This window comes from Ambystoma mexicanum, chromosome 2p, assembly GCF_040938575.1.
Source record: "Ambystoma mexicanum isolate Mex_15411 chromosome 2p, UKY_AmexF1_1, whole genome shotgun sequence".
Classification (NCBI taxonomy): Eukaryota; Metazoa; Chordata; class Amphibia; order Caudata; family Ambystomatidae; genus Ambystoma; species Ambystoma mexicanum.
In genome coordinates, this window is record NC_090923.1 from 64,784,759 (window position 1) to 64,803,728 (window position 18,970).

Here is an 18,970-nt window from a genome sequence, read left to right on the forward strand (position 1 = left end):
TGCCCAAAGATCCATCAATTTTGGAAAGTGTGCTGGTCAACTATTGAACAGATCACTGGGACGGCGCTCCCGCTGGAGCCCGAACCCAATCTATTGATGGTCCCGATCCCGGGCTCTACCCACGCTCCGGGAACAGAGCGAAACTGCTGACCCAATGTCTCCTAGCAGGTAAAACTGTGCTTGCCCGCTTCTGGAAATCCCCTGTTGGCCCTTTTATGTCCCAATGGTGAGGGAAGTTGTGGGACATACTGATCGCGGAAAAGGTAACCGCGGCAAGGGCAGGAGTCCTTCACCGCTTTCAGAACATCTGGGCTCCAGTACTGGAGCATGATCAGCGATTCCCCGCCCTAACCTATAAACCCATCAATACCCGGCGGCCCCTGAAGGATCGAGGGGACTCCTGAGGAGGGAGCACGGGGGGCAGGCCCGCGGAGCGGGGGGCCCAATTGAAAGGGGCCCCAGACTGAGGGTGCGGGGGGAGAGGGCACAAGTTGAAGGGGATTGTTGAAAATGGTGTTATATGTCTTGCTATGCTGTATGATAATCGTCCTGCCTTGGTCTAAAATAAACATGTTTTTAAAAAAAAAAGAATGTACCTTATCATGATATGTCATGTTATGATACAAGGATGAAGATAGGCCATGAAATAGCATAATACCACGTATGCCATAACGTTATATTACATCAGGTCAGAATATGCTGGTATATCATGATATAATTGATGGCAGACTAGGTCAATACCATTATCGGTTACGTCATGATGTATGTAATTTAGGGATGTTATGTCTGAATTTGTCATTTAAATCTCATGGGATCGTATGTCCCAATGTTATGTCATGTGTTCTTTGCATAAGAAGAGACACTGAAATGTGCATACTTTTGTTTAGATTTTGATCAAATTCAATGTGAATGGCAAGGATTTCCATTGTGCATTGATAAGATCAGGAGACTCTGGTCAGCTTCTTAGTCTTCTTCATTGTAAGTACAATATTAGCTCCCCAGATACTACTGGATTCATAAATGGCTCACACTCAAACTGACGCCTAGAACTGCAATTTCTCTTCTCTTAAAGATCTCCATTTCATATTCTATTCTAGCTTACCACACATTCCTAACTCAACACTTTATACAGTAACATTCTACACATCTTCCTTTTTTACAACATACAAACAATGACTTGGAAAGAAACTTGGTCAAGAAAAGACCTAGGGAACTTGATAAACAATGAAGTCACACAATCGAACTATGTACATGGAACAATGCTATGTTTATACTAATAATACAGATTTGATTAACAAAAACAGTTTTTGACTATTCACATAATCTCTAAAATACGAGGCTCTTCCACACCCTTGTAATGTCCAAATACTGCATTTGTACCAACCCTTTACTTTATGGCCATTGACATTTGACTGATCTTTCTCTTTGTGGACAGCACACTTCTGTAGCTCAGTACCTTTCCTGTCACAATTGATCGGAGTACTGGCACCCATCCTAACTCGTGCACCCACAGGTTTCTTTACACACTTACATACTCTGTTCACATTCCAAACTCTTCCATCTGTTACTTTCACTGCACCATGTAACCTTTCAGTGACCTCTATCGGTTTTGACCAACTCACACTTCCTTACATCCTGCTATGAGGAAGTTTTATTTGCACCCAATCCTCTCTCTTGACCGTACATTATTTTGTGGCCTTCCTGGCATCAATGCGGGACTTATTGTAAACTTGGCTTTGCCAATGTTACTTTTTTTCCCATATAACTTTTTATTGCCATTTATACAAATTTTCTTCATAACATAACCCCTCCTCTCACTCCCCCGAGAGTCCAAACCTCCTTATTTACATTACAATCAATTTCCTTCTGCCTACTAGCCCCATGCTCGCCCATTGCCTGGTTTTAGTCCACCAAGCCAAGCCAGTCCTCCACAAAGCCTTGGTGATCCCCTTGCAGCAAATAAGTGGCCCATTCCAGTCCTGCAAAGTTCCAAACTTTTCCCACCCATTTGTGCGCAGTTGGAGGATCCTTTGATTTCCATTTTCCACCGTTATCAAAATCACATATATTTTATGCTCCGCTCTGGAGGAAAGCTCATCCACTGTCCCCCTATCCCAAAAATGGACAGCCCTATGTTGCCTCTTTCCTTCAGGCCCAATGCTTCTCCCAATACTTCCCATATTAACTTCCTGTAATCCTGGATTAAAGGGCAGTCCCACCAGATATGGTTCCAGGTACCCACCATTTCACACTGTCTCCAGCACAGGTCAGATACTGAAGGGTAGAATTTGTGTATTTTATCTGGGGATAGGTGACATTGTAACATGAATTTAACCCATATTTCCTGTATCTGTAATGATCTTGTTAGCTTGGGAATATGAACCCACAATTGCTTCCATTCTGTTCCCTCGATCTCCTGGCCCGGAACACCTCACTAGGATGCCATATCTCCTTATCCCTGGTTCCTCGCCCTGTTTAATAAAACAATATAGTGCCCCCACTAGGTGTTTACCTCATGATTCAGGCACTAAATATTTCTTGAAAGGGGTTAAGCCATGAGTTGCTGCTTCCTTCATGAATGGCTGTATTAGCCAGTGCCTTATTTGGAAGTATCTAACCCTCTCCGTTTCTTCCACTCATTAGTCCACCTTGCATTTGGGAATGTTTTAATTTCCGGACCTTCAACATATCTCAGATCTTTTGGCAACCTCCTTCCCACCATACCCCAAAGCCCTTATCCCTATAACCAGGAGTAAAACTTGGGTTACCAAAAACTGGTGTATATGGGGAAGGAAACGTAGTGATTTGGGCCCGCCTTATTGCCTCATCCCAGGAGTCCCCTCCCACCTTCAGTATCTTCTATCTCCCCTTGGTTTCCTAAGTACCTCCTCTAAATGGTCCTCTGTTACTGCTTTGTCCATTGCCCTCCATAACTTTTGCCGGTAATCTTTCAGCCAATCCCTCATTATCCTTATCTGTGTTGCCATAAAGTATGATTTCAGGTCTGGTTCCGCCAATCCAACTCTACTTCCAGTCACCATCATAACCCTTCTAGCTATCCTTGGTCTTTTGTTGTTCCAGACAAATCTCCCCATACATTTTTGCACTTCCCAGAAGAAGGCGGTGGGAACCTGGACAGGGAGAGTCATAAAGTAATACAGCAACTGTGGTTAATAATCTTAATAACATTGATTCTGCCCATCCAGGTTATTGTTAGTGGTCACTAATCGATTAGTTTGTTCTTCAGTACTTCCAGCAAGGGCAGGTAGTTGGCTCCCAGGAGCTCATTCAAGGTTCTTGTTAGCTTTATTCCTATGTAGGTTATGGATTTCTCCACCCATTGGTATGGGAGCATAGCCTTGAGCCCTTCTCTCTCTCTCTCGGGATTGTGAGATTCAGAATTTCTGTTTTTTGTGGATTTAATTTCAGGCCAGCTACCGTTCCGAACCGCAAGATTTCCATCTCCATTGCCCTGGGTTAGCCCTCTGGATTCGTCAATGTCAGCAGTATGTCGTCTGCGAAAGCAACTGTCTTATGGACCGTTGCCCCAAATGGAATCCCTTCTATCGCCCCATTTGCTTGTCTTGCTGCCAAAAGTGGTTCCAAGTAGATTGCAGGGGGGAAAGAGGGGAATCCCTGTTTAGTAGCCCTCTGGACCTTAATGGGCTTGGATAGCTGGAAATGTGTTGCCAATCTCAATGATGGGTTCTGACCCTCGTTAGAAATGTTTTCCCAAAGCCCATTTACTTAATTGCTGTGAACAGAAACCCCCACTCCACCCTGTTGAAGGCCTTTCCGGCATCTAGACTAACTAAAATCGCTGCAATTTCCTTTTGTTGGCCTTTGCTATAAAGTGAGCTATCCTCCTTGTATTATCGCTTATCTGCCTGCCACTGATGAACCCTGATTAATCTGGGTCAATTATTTTTGGTAGGATTTTATTTAGGCGGTTTGCCAAGACCTTTGAAAAAATCTTTGCATCTACGTTGATAAGGGCTATCGGCCTGCAAGAACCACATATGGTTAGATCTTAGCCTTCTTTTGGGAGTAGTACTACTTTAGCCTCTTTGATATGTGCTGTAATTTTTCCCTTTTTACACAGGTCATTGAGAGGCGGGACCAGAAACCTGGATCACAGATTCTCTGAACGACCTTTACAATTCTGCACTAAACCCATCCGGGCTGGGGGATTTATTGTTGGGTAGGATCATAATGACCCTTCGCACCTCGTCCGCTGTGATTTCTCCTTCTAATGCTTCTCTTTCCTGATGAACCCCGACTGATCTGGGTCAATTATTTTTAGTAGGATTTTATTCATGCGGTTTGCCAAGACCTTTGTAAAAATCTTTGCATCCACGTTGATTAGGGCTATCGGACTGCAAGAACCACAGATGGTTAGATCTTTGCCTTCTTTTCGGAGTAGTACTACTTTAGCCTCTTCCATAGATGCTGTAACTTTTCCATTTTTTCACCCAAGTCGTTGAGAAGTGGGACCAGGAACGGGATCACAGATTCCCTCAAAGACCTATACAATTCTGCACTAAACCCATCTGGGCAAGGGGATTTATTGGTGGGTAGGGTGACAATGACCCTTCGCACCTTGTCCGCTGTGATTTCTCCATCTAACGCTTCTTTTTCCAGATAAGATATTTGAGCCATTTCTCTTGCTCCTATGTAGTCTTGTTGACATTGTTCACTAGGATGTGCGGAGCCATATTGCTCTGAGTAAAACCTTGAAAACTCCCGGGTAATGTCTTTGGTGTCCGTACTGATCCGCCCCCCCTTTATTTTTGTAATAGTTCTGGCCTTCTCTTGCTTTCTCAGCATTCTGGCCAAAAGTCTATCGGGTTTATTGGTCTTGATGCAATACTTCCGTTTTAGAAACAGTAGTGATTGTTCTGCTGATTTTGCCTGTATAATTTCCAATTGACTTTTTATAGCTCTATACTCCTTTCTGATTTTCCCCACGTGCTCCCACACCCATCTTAGTCATTAAAATCTTCAGCTTTTCCTTCAAGTCTCTTTCTAGCAATCTTAATTCCCTATCCCTGAAGGCTTTTATAGCAATGATGTTCCCCCTAATTGTAGCCTTAAAGGCATCCCAGCTCATCTGCTCTGTTGTATCACCTATACTATTGTCCTCAAAGAAGCTTTTAATCCCCTCACTCAGCTCATTCCTCAAAACCTCATCCCAAGACAGGAATCCTGGGTACCTCCATTTCCAGAGTCCTGGGAGCCCTATCTCTCTGCTCAATTGCAATGACAGGGGTGCATGGTCTGAGAGGGTTATTGCCCCTACCTCTAAGGCCCTTACACATCCCAAAAGCGTCACGGATGCCCACACTTAGTCTATGAGTGATGGTGATGAAGATCCGTGGGCATGGGAGAAGAATTTGAACCCTTCGCTATCGCATTCACTTTCCCTCCATATGTCAACCAAAGCTCCCTCTCCACTTTCTCAATTCATTCTTTCTTTCGATGGTTTCCCTTGGGCGCACTTGTTTTTCGTGGATCTGTATTTTTCTGGGTCCGAGGCCAAATGAAATTCTCCTGTTAGAATTATAGGGCCCTCTGCAAATTTCTCCAATCTGACCAGGACTCGTTGAATGAAGGTGTCTTGACCCCTATTAGGAGTGTAAAGGGTTGCTATCATGTAGCCCTCTAACCTCCCTTTTAAATGTAATGCTAGTTAACTCACTTGAGTGTCCTTGTCCATCTCGGTCACTTTAAAGTCAAGGTCTTTCTGTGTCGCTATCAGCACTCCCGCCTTCTCTTTTCTGTGGGCTGATACATTTGGGGGAAGCCTTGTAATATCATCCAATCCCTGTCCCGGGTCTGTACGTGGGTCTCCTGTAGTGTTATTATGTCCAGTCCCTCTCTACGTAATGTACCTTTCCAATGTATTCCTCTTCAATGGGAGGTTTAACCCCTTTATATTCAGAGAAATTATGCCTAGGCTTTTGAGTCTATCCTTTTTGAAGGCATGCTTTGCTTTTCTGTGTCTCCCCCCTTTTTCATGGTTGACTCCCCCTCCCGGCTCCCTTCCTCCTGCCCTTTCTCCCCCTCACCTCCCCTCCCACCTTCCTTCCCATTTGTCCCATCCCCACCTGCACTGGTAGTGCCCAACCGGCCTCTATCCCCCCTCAAATCGCCTCCTCGAGGATTGGGCCCTTTGCTCCCTCCAGCGTGTTCTCTCAAACCCCTTCCAGGATCCATCTTCCAGCCACACCCTCAGAACCCCTACCTATCCCTCGTTAATCGCCCTCCCCAGGCTTTCCCCCTTGTCCCTCATTACCCTTTTCCCCCTTGTGAGTCTCTTACACATATCAGGGTCTGGCCATCTTCTTCAGGTAGGTGGGCCTTTCAGGTGGGGTTGATACCACCTCTTATTTATTTTTGGTCTTGTCATGGACCATTCCCAGTTCCTTGGTTTATTCTGGCTGCTTGCTCTGGATTCGTTCACCGGTTGGTCCTCTTCTTTGATGCCCAGGAGTCGTGCTCCTTCCTCATACGAGCCAATCCGCCGAAGTTTCCCTTGCCATTCAAAGACCATCCCGAAGAAGAAGGTCCATCGATACCGGATGTCTTTATCACGAAGGACCCTGGTGACAGGGGCCATTTGCTTCCTTTTAATGGGCGTTGTTTGGCATAGGTCCTAAAAAATTTATATATATGTCTGACCCATTGTAAGTTATTTGATTTGCCTTCTTTGCCGCTGCCAGAATCTTTTCTTTCATGGCGTATTCATGTAGGGTTGCCAGGACGTCTCTTGGTCTTCCCCCGGCTCATTTCTGTGTGGTCCCACTCTGAACTCTCGCATTCAAGATTGTGCGTCGTGATCACTAATTGTTCCACCAACATGTCTGTCTTCCTAGAGTCCTCCGATAGGTCTTGAAGCACTCTCTCATTGGTGTCCATTGTTTCCTCCATTTTGCTTACGTCCCTCTTGATATCTTGCAATTTTTCTGCAAAGTCCTCTCTCATTTTGTCCATTAGATTTTGGACTGTGGATGCAATTTTGTTCCCAAAGTCAGTCAAAAATTGCTTGTGGACTGAATATGTCATTGCCTGTTCCTTGGTACCAGGCGGCTTAGGTCCCCCTTGGTCGATTTGTACCTGGCTATTTTCGTTCAGTGGAGGGGAGTTCATTTCACGCCACCACATCTTCTGGAGACTAGTTTCTTGGGGCTTTTTTGTGCCTTTTCTGGTAAATGTGGGGTCTTCTGTCCTTGATTTTGATATGGTCCCTCCTGGAAAGCTGGTCAAGTCTCTAATGTGTAGGTTGCCTTTGTCTCCTCAGGCTTTGCTCCAGGCTAGTCTTCCCCTAAAGGGTTCCCCCAGATCTTTGTGTTCAGGGGGAGGGAGTGTCTCTATCAGTGTAATGGAAGGTGACCCGGTCTCAGTTGTCGCTGCTGCTGGAATCACGGCGTGCCTTTTCTTCTCCCACTATGCAGTATGTGGCCCCACGGCTGTGCACTGCAATTATCCGCTGGACTGTGTTTATCTGCTGGGCTGTGGAGGATTGTGCAAGTTCCTCTGCCGGCCGGCACACTGTTCTCTTCCCTAATCTGGGCCCCTTGCCTTACCCTGCTACTCGCAGCCTTCCTCTGGTGTTCCACTCCAGGCAATGGTTGTTTCATAGGCGATTGTTTTTCCCCCAGCCGATCAGTGAAGCTTCTGGTCCTCTATCCCCATACCCTCAAGCTTTACTTGGGTCCCGGGACTCCATAATCGGATATGCGCTCCTCGAATTGGCTCTTGCCGGCAGGTCGGCGAGTTTCTATGCAGTCCGCCTGTATGCCGCTCCCTTGCAGGCCACTTTGCTGACAGACATGTCAGGATCCTCCTTTATCCTGTCCTCGACTAAGCATCAGGGAATGGCTTGCTAGCTTTCCTGCGCAGGCTCTCTCTTGGACGCACGATTCACCTGGGCAGGGTGAATTAGTTAAAAAATCACTTTCTTGGTTCCGATTATGGTGCTCTCTGTATAGCAGCTATCTTGGAATCTCGCCAACGTTACTTTTGATAATGTCCAAATCAATGTTTTTCAAACATACTCTTCCTAACCAGGCCAAACACAGTGTGCTATTGGGCTTCCTTCCCCTTAAAACTTCAAAGAGAGATACTGCAGTGGTGGTATGAGGGGTAAACCTATAAGCCACAACTGTGTCTTCAGCAGCTTTCTTCCAATCAAAACCTTTTGAGTTGGTGGACTTAATACTCTCTTTAATCACCCAATTGAATCTCTCAACAATACCATTTGTTTCAGGATGATATATGGAACTGGTTTTGTGTTCTGTACCATTTATTTTTTTAAACACACCCATTTCCTTGGAAATTAGTTGGAAAACATTATCCGTAATAGCAGTGCTAGGACATCCTTCCCTTCTGAAAATCTCATCAAGAAATTTAATGATGTCTCTGGTACATAGATTTTGCACCCACGTAATCTCTTCCCAATGCAACAGCATGTCTACTAACACAACACAATATTTGAGCAATCCATGAGACCTCACAGGCCCTAACATGTCTAAACCCACTCATTCCCAAGGCATGGAAGAAATAGACATCAAGGTCATGGATTCTACTCCTGCAGCATACCCTTTGGCAGTGCCTTCACACTCTGTGCACTCCAGGACAACTCTTTCAACCTGCATATCCATACTTGACCACCAATAGTCTCGTCTTAACAGTTGTTTGGTTTTGGCCTTTCCCTGGTGTCCTTCATGGGCCATCTCTAAGATTTTTTTCCCCAACTCCTATCGGACGAAACAACTTGTCTCCCCTCAAAACCAAACCTTCTTTTATTAGAAGCTCATCAAATACATGTATAATGGCATCAGAAACTGCCCCTTTTTTAATTTGATTACTCTTTAAACCAACCTCAAGTGTCTCCTTGACATTGACCATCACCACATCTGTTAACATAGCCTCACGCCTCTCAATTTCTGATACCACTTCTTAATTGACATTCAAAACCTGCTCTTCCTCGTCTTCCTCATCATCCTCATCTTCCATCACATTCCTCAACCTTAAAAGACAATCCGCTGCCTTGTTTCTTACACCTGCAAGATACTCTCCATATTCTATTCTAGCTCACCACACATTCCTAACTCACCACTCTATACAGTAAAATACTACATGCACATCTTAGAAACATTCACTTGCTATGTATCCTTCCATCCAGCAAAGCACTCCACAAGCTAGTCTAGAATGCATGAGGTCAGAGAGTATGGTGGAAGGTGAGAATGCTGATGTAGGAGTGAAGGAATGCTATGGTGCTGGCGTTCCAACCCAAGCAGTTGGTAGATGTAGCCTGGGTGGTGGTAGACAGTGAGTTCCTCTCATGCAACTCATGGATTTAAGAGTAATGAGAATACAGCAGGACCTTACCTGAAATGTCTGCAGATCTTTGTTACAACACATTTAAGACTGAAGATTAGACCACAGTCCTCCTCATTCTTGCAAAACCCCAGTCATGATGTTACGCACTGGTTGACCTTCAGCCCAAGCTGTAGTGTGCATCGAGGAGTAATCTCTATTTACTCAGTGTAAATGTTTCTTACAATGCTTTTATTTTTAACTTTTTTTTTAACTATTGTTGTACACTTTATAGCATTAACTCCAGGTTCCAAAACGCAATGCAAGTTTTACTCTTTTCTGCATCATGCCACTTCCTCTCTTTTCTGGCAATGGTACTTTGCTAGCGTTGTGCACTTCCAAGATCCAAGATGCAGAGAGACTGACCAACCTCCTGACAGGTTGCAGAATATTGAGCATCTCTCTGCATTTTCTGCCAATATTTGTTTGCTGGTGTTGTGAACTTGTAAACCTTGACTGCAGGTTACCAATTCAGTGCAGGTTTCTCACCTTTTCCCAATGTCACTGGTTTTGTGCACTTGGAAACATTCACTAAGGATCCAAAATCCAGTGTGTTAAATCTATTCTCACTATTCTCAGTGGTTGGTGTATTGCACTTGGCAACTTCACTGAGGCGATGTAACCCGAGGGGGCAGGCCGAACCTGCCACCCAAGTTAAGGGGCCGAGCGAAGTAAGGGTCCATTACTGTCAGCTGCCAACAATTACCAGTGGCAGTCAGCCCGCCACCAAGGGTATATCACTGTTAGCACCCGTGTATTTTCGATGCGGGTACTAAGAGTGTGTAAGATTAAAAAGAAAACCTAACTTGCGTATGGTGCCATTTGGTACTTCTGAGAAGTCTGTTTTCTATGTTGATGACCCCGTCATTATCAACAAGGAAATGTAATTCAGCAACTATTTGAAGAGAGATACAGAAGTCACTGGTAAGACACACATAGAGGCTTAGTATCGATATGATGCATGACACAAAGTGAAAAACAGAATATAGCACAATGTGTACACCTACACCTATACCTATATGTTTTTCTACAGAACCAAATCATGAAAAGTGGACCAACCGCAGAGACCGTAGCCCATTGACATCAATGGTAAGAAGAAAGTTGATCTATCGTAGTATGCCTATTAGGATACTGTAGACAGTGACAGCCCCCTATTTTATGTTGTGTCCCCATGCAGGATTCATAAAGAAGAAGAGACTAATCCCAAAGAAATGGACAGAGTCCCTGAAAAAGAATATTTGTGTTCCCAGTCTGGAAACTGGAACAATGTCCTGAAGAAGGTGGTCAGACTTAAGCCAATCTCGCCGAAACCGGTCGACCACATTTTTAGAGGTTCAGGTTATAATCCTGGACCCCCAAGACCATCAGATCAATTGAGAGCTTGGGCAAAAGCAAGTGTTGTTTTTTAAAAAAATAAATAGCAGACTAATACCGCTTCGAGAATTGTTGACATATATGTAAACTTTTGAATTTTAAGTTATTTTCTCTATAAGGAAGTAATTAATAGTTTTGATTTCCGAAAGGGTATATTAGAAGTAGTCAAGTAGTGAGATAGGCCAGGGAAAGACTCTTCTCTATCCCTGTCTTAGATAGGCGGAACATCAGCGCCAACTAGGACAAGTGCATACTGGCATAGGGATAGGTAGACTTTCCAAAAGGGACATTTGTATTTGTTTATTTATATTGCGCACCTTGCTCTGGAGCATCTGTAAAGTGAGATGTAGGCCACTAAAAAGAAGTAGCTAATGATGATTTAGGGCATGTCATATCATGAGGCATATACAGTGCTTTAAGTGGGGTAAAAAATTGAGGGGGGGCCCTCGTTTGGGGGCGTGGCTTCCATTGCGGGCGTGGCCTAAAAGTGCACAAATCATAGTAAGGTGCGCAAACAAATATATAAATGTATGTGAGCATCTATATGCTTGTATGCGTACTACTATGGTGTGTGATTTTTCAAGCCTTCTTTTATATACACAGCAATGTTACATATTTCTATGTTTATACAAGGTGGCTTGTAAGGGCACAAACCATAGTAAGTTACGCACACTTGTGTGCTTACCTTACTATGGTTTGTGTACTTTTCAAGCTGCCTTTTATAAACATAGATATGTTTATAAAAGACGGCTTGAAACGTAGCCATCTTTTATAAAGCGTTGAGGATGGACAAAACCCAAGGTGACTTTGTCCGTCGACAAAGCTATATAAAAGATGCCTTGAATTGTGTACGATTCAAGCCGTCTGTTATAAACATAGAAATATGTCTACGTTTATAAAAGACGGCTTAAACGTACACAGTTGAAGGCATCTTTTATAAAGCCTTGCCAAAGCAGAAAGGCGCCTCGGGCTCAGTGATCTCTGCTCAGAGCAGACAGATCACGGAGCCCGAGGTGTCTTTCACCCTCTGCGAACCCGTGGGCTCCCTGATCTAATCTGCAGATTAGATCAGGGAGCCCACGGGTTCGCTGAGGGTCAGTGACCTGGCGAGGGAAAACTAAGGGACTCAAGCTTCCTCTGATGGCCCCTCAGATGAGGGGTCATCAGAGAACGTTACAGTGACTGACGGAACGCTGTGCCTGGCTGGCACTTCTGTCAGCTTGCCTGACGTTAAAGTGGCGGGCGCATCTCCCGTCGCGGCTGCGGCCGCGGTGGGATAATGCGTCTTGCCATGGTGTGGTGGGGCCCCGGCTCAGCCCCACTTTTTGGAGACTGCCGGGGCCCGGCCCCGGCAGGCCCCGGCCCACTTAAAGCACTGGGCATATAATGGTGTGCTTTAATATGTCATGTCACAATAAGTCATGTCACGTTCTATGCATCATCGTAATTAAGGCTCAGGGTTGTATGGTGTTTATTTGTTTCACTATTTCCGTCTGTATTTATCCATACTTATATTGTAGTCATTTTATCTGTGTTTATCCACATTTATTTTTTGATATGTAACTAATCTACCTGCAGCTATTTAAACAGCTTAAAGGGAAATTAATTCCTCTCTATTGTGTTCCTTTGTGCACCCATTAAGCTGCAATCCTTGAGTAACAACTTAAAGACTGAACCAAGACACCTGCATTTCTGTTTTTCGCCCATTTTGTATAAATAAATACTGAAATAAAACACTGTGAATCTCGTCTGCATTTATGAGTACAAATCTGTAAAACGGAAATCAGAAAGTGACGTCATTCCATGATATGTCATATCATGATATATCATGTCAGGAATATGTTATGTCATAGGTTATGTTAGGACATGTCAAGTCATGATCAGTCAAGTAACACTATGTCACCATAAAATGTTATCTCACGATATAACATAGTGCCATAGATATATAATCATATATGTCATGTTATGATATGGTACGATTTGCCATTTAGGCAATAAGCCCCGAGCCTGGGGGGGGGGGGGGGGGGGCATTATCACGAGGTCATTCCCTGTTGCCCATAGTTCAGGTCGAGCTAAGCGAGGGCCTTAACAAAAGCCCCGGGGCATTACCTGAAGTAATGCCCCGATTGCTCGGGACTTATTGCTATTAGTACCCCAGCCTGTACGACCCGGGTACTAAGAGCATTCTCTTTTCTCTGTTGCAAAATGCGGCAACAGAGAAAAGAAAGGTTATAAAAATGGCTGCCAAGGAAGGGAGAACATAGTCAATTCTCCCTTTCCATGGCAGACATTGGAATTACCGGTAAGCTTGCCGGTACTGTAGTTCCCGGACCAGCAAACTACGAGTTGTGCTCGCGGGTGCCTTTCTGCCCGCCAGGTCGGGCCTGGTGGGCAGAAAGGCCCCCCGCGAGCACAGCATGCCGCATGCACCAGCACCGTGCATCCGACCTCCCCATTCCCATTCAACCCTATGGGGCCGAATGGGAATGGGGAGCATCTTTTTTCTGGCAACCCCAAATGGGCAATTACCGGGTCCGGTGGAGCCAGAATACCCCGGTAATTGCGCATTCACGGGTGCTGCAAAATATTGCAAGTTTGGCAGCAGTCTGCTGGTTTTACCGGCAAGGCTACCGCCAAACTTGTAATGAGGCTCATAGTCCTTTTTCCCTTTCCATGGCAGGAGCGGAGGCGCCGGGATCAGACGTCTACCCGGCATGTCCGCTCCCGATCAGGAACGGTTTAAGTTAATTGGGGCGGGGGAAGGAAATATTAGGTAAAGGGGGGTGCAGGAGGGGAGGGGTAGCCACTTACCTCATTCTCCGGCGAGGGGATATGGCGGCTGCCAGCCCTGAGGAGACCCAGGGCGGCGTGATCACCGTCTGGTAATGCCCGCATTCTGAGCCTCCCCATCAGCTGGGAGAGCACCACACCCCCCTCACTGGCTACCAATTCACGATACTATAACATGATAAAGAAATGCTAAAAGGCCATGGCATGCCATTGCATTGCCAGTAAGATCCCACTTTGACAGTCCCATTAAGCTTGATGCTTAATGGGAATGTCTAACTTGGAGCTTACTCATAATGTAATGTTATAGGCTTTTATGCTGTGCCCGTTTTAGCCATAGTAGTTTCAAGGCACTGAGGCTTGCCGGACTACAACACTAAACTGTGAAATTGCAGGTTTACTGGGAATCTTGAGGTTATGGGAAATGTCAAACTGAGAGCTTACTAGAAATGTCAGGTTTACTTGGACTATCAAGCTGGCATTTTATTTGGAATGTCAAACTTTAAAAATGACCGGCCATGTCAAGATTACTGGGAAATTAGTGTGGATGCCAAGCTTACTGGGAACATCATGTCATGCCATTAGATATCATGATGTAACATATATTGACATGGCATGATGTACAAATGCAGCGCACGACATGCTATGTAGCTGTGTTTTGCCATCGTGATTGCACATTCGAGAGATAACATGAAATGTCCTGAACCAACCAGAACCTGACATAACATGATATGACATACGACGTGATCTATCATGCAATATCATTACATGTCATTAATTGTCATGCCATGAGATGTCATATCATGATGTGTCATGTGCAAATAGTACGCATAAGGGGCATGTTTACAATGTGTCCCAGAGAATACCTTTATGTTGCAGTTTGAAGAGTCATTATAAGGGACACAATGAAAGGGACTTGCACGAGTGTTAAGTCTGGCGCAATTTCCACATGTGTTATGCTGACAGTTCCAGTGATAATGATTCTGCAAGGTTTTCTACTGCACTAGTGCGCAGGTCAGCCATATTTGGCAAGTGTGCTAGTGCGACAGTTCGCCACTCAGGTGTAATGACCCGATTCGTGATGTTTAAGTGCTGGAAAGAAAACAGAATGTGGGCTGTTGTGTTCCAACAGTGCAATCTTCTGACGGTTCACCAGTGTGAAGCCCAGTCACTTCACTGGCCCACCAACCACCACACATCTGTTCCCTGCTTCAGCACTAATACCAGTCCAAAGTGGGTCATCGCCCTGTGATACACAAGCAATAAACATGTCAGAGGCCCCGCTGAGAAGCCTGTTACAGGGTGACTGCGCATCCGGCAGCTCTGCCCACCCCAGCCACCCTGCCAGCCAACAGTAGACACTGCCTGGTGGGCACAGGCTTTCGTGCTGTGCCCACTGCTATTGCAGCCTTAATGCCCACCGAGGACCGAGACCACCAGGGTGAGCATTGGCCTCCCTCCTTTCTCAAGAAGCGATAGAAGGAAACACCTGCTGGGAGAGCACAGTTATTTGTATTTCTTGATTTATAAAGAGCCTTACACCAAGGCGCTGTACAGTGGAACAACTTAATACATAAAAACAAACAATATAACGGTGGAAGCAAAATTACAATACGAATCATTCAAGAAAACAGTGAAAAGAGCAATTAACTGAAGGGGAAAGGGGGGGTAGGGGTGGTGATGAGTTGGAGGAGGGAAAGGGAAGGGAGAGAGAGGGGAGGTGGGAGAGGGGAGAGAGATAGTCAAGGGGAAAGAATAAGGAGGGAGAGGATGCAGGGGGGGGTTCAAGGAGGAGAATGGAGGAGGAGAGATTTAAGGGAAGTGCGGAATGAGGAGACGGTCGGGGTGGAGCGGATTGCGAGAGGAAGGGAGTTCCAGTGCAGAGGCAATGGTTTAGGTGGCCATAATGGAAACCAGCCATGAGGTGGGAGAGGACAGTTGAGCAAGGTCAATAATGGGTTAATTGACCACAAACGACACTAGCCATGATGGGGGGGCAGCATGAAAATGAAGTTATGCACAACTGGCCATGCTATAAACTAGCAATGACGTGCTTATGACGTAAGTATACAGGAAATGTGACCTGACATTACTTAAACTGTCAATGAGCTGCTAAGCGGCCACAGGGTCATTTGATAACGGGACATGGTGTAAACTGGCAGTGATGTGCCAACTAGGCTCAAATCTGCATACATTAACATAAAGAATAATATTTATTGATTTACAATAGGTGGCACGCTAGAGTGGCACAGCCTCATTAATTAATAATAACTTTAGAAACCTCTTCTCAAATTTGCTTTTACTATTATATGACTAGCAGTTCATATTTCATTTAGTCGTGTTACTAACAGTCCTATGGCACTCTATGAGCCGTCCCAGAGTCACTCATTTTAGCGACACTGAGGTCATGAAAGGCTGAGTCGGCCGCTGTATTCAATTCTGAGACGTGCATGTTCCCCACCAGACTCAGCCGACTGAGCTATGCCCGCGGCTCTTCCTGAAGTGCTTGCAATTCCATGCTCGTTCTTCCCTGTGGAAGGGAGCACTTAACACAAATCTCATGTGGAAGTCACTCTGAAACGTTTCTAGAGGTTTCCGTACATTCATTTCTGGCTTTTTTAAGGCCTACTTGGTACAATTATATAAATAAACTCCAGTCCTAGAACATGTGGGAAAAGTGCTGGTTAGTGGGTGAAAAACAATGGGGTTCATGATAGTTTGCCGGTATCCCACCGGTAATTTCGTCTAGATACGGGCAAACTGACCCGAGCGTTTCCGCAGGGTGATATGCCGATATTACCAGGATATTCCAGGTGGCAGAAATGCTGGTAAATGCCCATTCCATGGAGGGGGTTGATGCAATTACCGGTGCCGGTAATTGCTGCAATTTTATGCCAGTGGGGGCCGGATTTACCAGCAGCTCCGGCCTGGAGGTAAGTCAGTGGCCCCACTAATTTACCAGCAATTTTACCAGCAATTCTTCCGGACCTGGAAACTGTAAAGACCCTAATGCCCTTTCCCCAATGATATTTTGTTTTGAAAGATAACCTCACTTGATGACCTTTGAACTTTGCCATGCATTATTACTCCATAACTGATTAAAAACTGATTTAAGGGGGCAATACCACTGTCCACAAAGGGTTATCCACATCCTCCAGGAGAGGTATGGTGACCAGACGAACATCCTCCTTTCCAGTCCCGGCTTCTTTTAAATCATTTGACCCAGTACTTAAATGAAAGTTGTTCAATGGAAGTTAACCGAGACTACAACTCCCAGAATCCTTTTGTTTGTTGAACTCAGCCCGGGGCTGCAAAAGTGGTGTCCTAGTGACACTGACACGGAGTCATCCGGTCAACTATTTACAGGCGGTAAGTCGTGTTGCTGCACTTTCTCATTTGTTTTCATTATAAAATAGGAGGATGCCTTTTTATCTGTCCAACCTTTTACAAAAATTGGTTTTACAGACATTCACTGTCAGGAAAAAGACGGACATGTGAAAATTAAAAAGCGTCTTTCTTTATATGAATCTTAAACCAGCCACGTAGACATTGCACACTAAAATTGGAAGCGCTGCCCAAGATCACACAATTTGTTAACATGCGGAACTAAACTCCTCTTCCGCAAAAGATAGATAGATATCAGGCAACCAAGACGTGTTTGACCCATTTCAAAATACACACACACATTCAACAACCAATATCCTTCATTACAGAGCTAATCACATGATTTCTCCCACCGTACGTCTGTTCTCGGGTGCTGTGTAACCACCTACCCCATTGCTTTCTATTATCTTGTACCCGGGAGTGTACCAGTTGTCCACCTACCACTAAAACAAGTTCTCTTATAGGGTTCTGTAATAAAGTACCTATAGACATTATGAAAGGAAAGTTAAAAGTCACTCACCATCTGACCAGCTGTAGCTCTGCTTGAAGCTATGGGAAAGGGAAGAAAAGCAACTATTGCCAACACTTTGTCGGGCCTGGAAGCGGGACAGGTCTGCAGCGTCCACCTGCCTCCTCCTCCTCCTCCTCCTCTCAAGCCTCTTGCAGCCGGCTCAGCACTGTTTGCATCACGTGACCTCCCGCTTCTCCTAGAAACCAGAAGTTGACAATGGCCCAGACTGAAGGGGGCCAATCAGACGCGTGCACTGGAGGGGGACACTGACTACACCGTGGAATGGACAAGTAAAGGGGGTAGGAGATCAGAAATATGAGAGCAAGTAGAGAGTATCAAGCGAACGTGTAGGAGTGTGCAAAAAAAGGTAATGCAAAGTGAAAAGTGCACAACTTATGCGTGTGACAGACATAACCGGTACATACTGTTTCATTAGTGCCCGGGGGCGTATACGTGCTGTTTCCATTGGCTATCAGGATCAAGGGAGGTAAACGACATTTCTAGCTAATGTACACAAGTAGCACTGCCAGTTTCACCCCCGAATCGCAATGTGGGCACTGCCAGCTGTTGCGAGTGGCAAGAGATAGAGGGTGAATTTGCCCCTGGGCGTTCTTGTAAACGCCCCAGCACATGGTTCCAGGCAGGAGATATGCGGGGTTGGCGTGGGGTGCATTCAAAATGGCATGAATGAGCCCCTCTACCCAAAGCTAGGAAACCCTGCCTGCGTGTGTTGACAAAACATGCGTGCATCTGTGTAGGTTAAGGTTTTCAAATGTAAAAGGTCAGCGGAACAAAGAGCGATTTGAAACACAATTTCTTGATGTATAAGTGCCTTACAAACGCCCAATAAAATCAATAAGTAAATAAGAATAAAATAAACAATGGTGAATATGGTCACAAGCAGTTTCACTGGTGAAGTTTTGCATCCCAGGAGGACCTTTCTGGTCACTCAATATATTTCTACTCTCTCTATATATAAAGCAGAACATCTGTTTGGAAATGTGTTCCTTATACAATTCCACACCTTTTCACCAATCTGCACCAAACGTGGCATAGGTACCTGTTAGGACCCTCTAGACATTACTGGCTATGTGACATTTGGACACCCTGTCCCTTTCCCAGGGTTTCAGCCCCTTCACACATGAGACGCTTGCCTGAAATCAGTGAAACCTCAATGGTGGCATAGAAGGACAGGACCCTGTGGACATTACTGGCTATGTGACATTTGGACACCCTGTCCCTTTCCCAGGATTTCAGCCCCTTCACACATGAGACGGTTGCCTGAATCAGTGAAACCTCAATGGTGACATAGAAGGACAGGACCCTGTGGACATTACTGGCTATGTGACATTTGGACCCCTTCCCTTTCCCTGGGTTTCAGCCCCTTCACACATGAGACGGTCGCCTGAAATCAGTGAAACCTGAATGGTGGCATAGAAGGACAGGACCCTGTGGACATTACTGGCTATGTGACATTTGGACACCCTGTCCCTTTCCCAGGATTTCAGCCCCTTCACACATGAGACGGTTACC

General features: G+C 45.3%; 1 protein-coding gene across 1 annotated transcript in view; it reads right to left on the reverse strand.

Moving 5' to 3' along the window:
* The window catches only part of LOC138565827 (uncharacterized), a 235,520-nt gene extending 217,929 nt beyond the window's left edge, over positions 1-17,591 (reverse strand). Inside the window, exon 1 of the mRNA XM_069643009.1 lies at positions 17,447-17,591. The gene's annotated coding sequence lies outside the window, so the exon portion shown is untranslated. The remainder of the gene's footprint in view (positions 1-17,446) is intronic.
* Between the last annotated feature and the right edge of the window lie 1,379 nt (positions 17,592-18,970).